The sequence below is a fragment of the Pinus tabuliformis genome, chromosome 7, assembly GCF_031772625.1.
Source record: "Pinus tabuliformis cultivar Carrire ecotype Pingquan chromosome 7, CPIR1, whole genome shotgun sequence".
NCBI lineage: Eukaryota > Viridiplantae > Streptophyta > Pinopsida > Pinales > Pinaceae > Pinus > Pinus tabuliformis.
This window is the reverse complement of record NC_142293.1, coordinates 1,025,536,179-1,025,537,463: the sequence shown is the minus strand read 5'-3', so window position 1 is coordinate 1,025,537,463 and position 1,285 is coordinate 1,025,536,179. Positions and strand designations below refer to the sequence as shown.

Here is a 1,285-nt window from a genome sequence, read left to right as displayed (position 1 = left end):
TTTGCCCCTAGCTTTACAGAGGAGAGGTGGGATTGTTGTGGATTGGTGTTCGGGAGGGAGGAAAAGTAGTGCGAGTTCCCAAGGTGGCCACCCTAGTCCTTCTCGATCACCGTCCCCTGCAGTTCCCCCCTTTTTCCGAGGACGCGGGGTTTGGGAAGCTTGTTCTCTATTTGAGCCTCCCCTTGTGAGCCGGTAGCCATGTTTGATATCTCTTGCTTTCCTGTTGTTTTCTTCCCTTCTTTCTTTTGGCCCCTTAGCTTTACAGAGAAAAGGTGGGATTGTTGTGGATTGGTGTTCAGGAAGGACGAAAAGCAGTGTGAGTTCCGAGGGTGGCCACCCTAGTCCTTCTTGATTGTTGTCCCCTGCAGTTCCCCCCCTTTTTGTGAAGGCACGGGGGTCAGGAAGCTTGTTCTCTGTTTGAGCCTCCCCCTGTGAGCCAGTGGATGCGTTTGATATCTCTCTTTCTTTAATGTTGTTTTCTTTCCTTCTTCCTTTCGAACCCTAGCTTTACAGAGAAAAGGTGGGATTGTTTTGGATTCGTGTTTGGGAAGGACGAAAAGCAGTGCGAGTTCCTAGGGTGGCCACCCTAGTCCTTCTTGATCGTCATCCCTTGCAATTCCCCCCTTTTGCAAAGGCATGGGGTTGGGGAAGCTTGTTCTCTATTTGAAGCCTCCCATTGTGAGCCGGTAGCCATGGTTGATATATCCCTTTCTCTCTTGTTGTTTTATTCCCTTCTTCCTCGTGGCCCCTAGCGTTACGGAGAAAAGGTGGGATTGTTGTGGATTGGTGTTCCGGAAGGACGAAACGCAGTGCGAGCTCCCAGGGTGGCCACCCTAGTCCTTCTTGATCGTCGTCCCCTTCAGTTCCCCCTTTTGCCGAAGGCACGGGGCTTTTGGAAGCTTGTGCCTTGTTTGTGCTTTGTTTTCTACCCTTTTCTTCCTTTCGGTCCCTAACTCTACGGAGAAAATGGGGAATCGTTGTGCGTTGGTGTCGGGGAAGGGCTAAAATCAGTGCGAGCTCCTGGGGTGGCCACCCTAGTCCTTCTCGATCGTTGTTCCACGCATTTCCCCCCTTTTTGCGAGGGCGTGGGGCCGGGGGAGATTGTCCTCTATTCAAGCCTCCCCCTGTGAGGGGGTTAGACACTTTTGTTTCTCTTTCTCTCCTGTGTTTTTCCTCCTTTTGCCCCTTGGCCTTACATTTGTTGTTGGGGGGTGCCCCTATTCAGTTTTGTGACCAATTTTTTGGTAATACACATGGAAACGACTCTCGGCAATAGATATCTTGG

General features: G+C 51.1%; 1 non-coding gene across 1 annotated transcript in view; it reads left to right on the top strand.

The window, feature by feature from the left end:
• The first annotated feature begins 1,261 nt into the window (after window positions 1-1,261).
• LOC149251148 (5.8S ribosomal RNA) overlaps window positions 1,262-1,285 on the top strand; it is a 154-nt gene continuing 130 nt past the window's right edge. The window contains exon 1 of the ribosomal RNA XR_016267366.1: window positions 1,262-1,285. This exon is cut by the window's right edge and continues 130 nt beyond it. This is a non-coding gene — a ribosomal RNA (5.8S ribosomal RNA).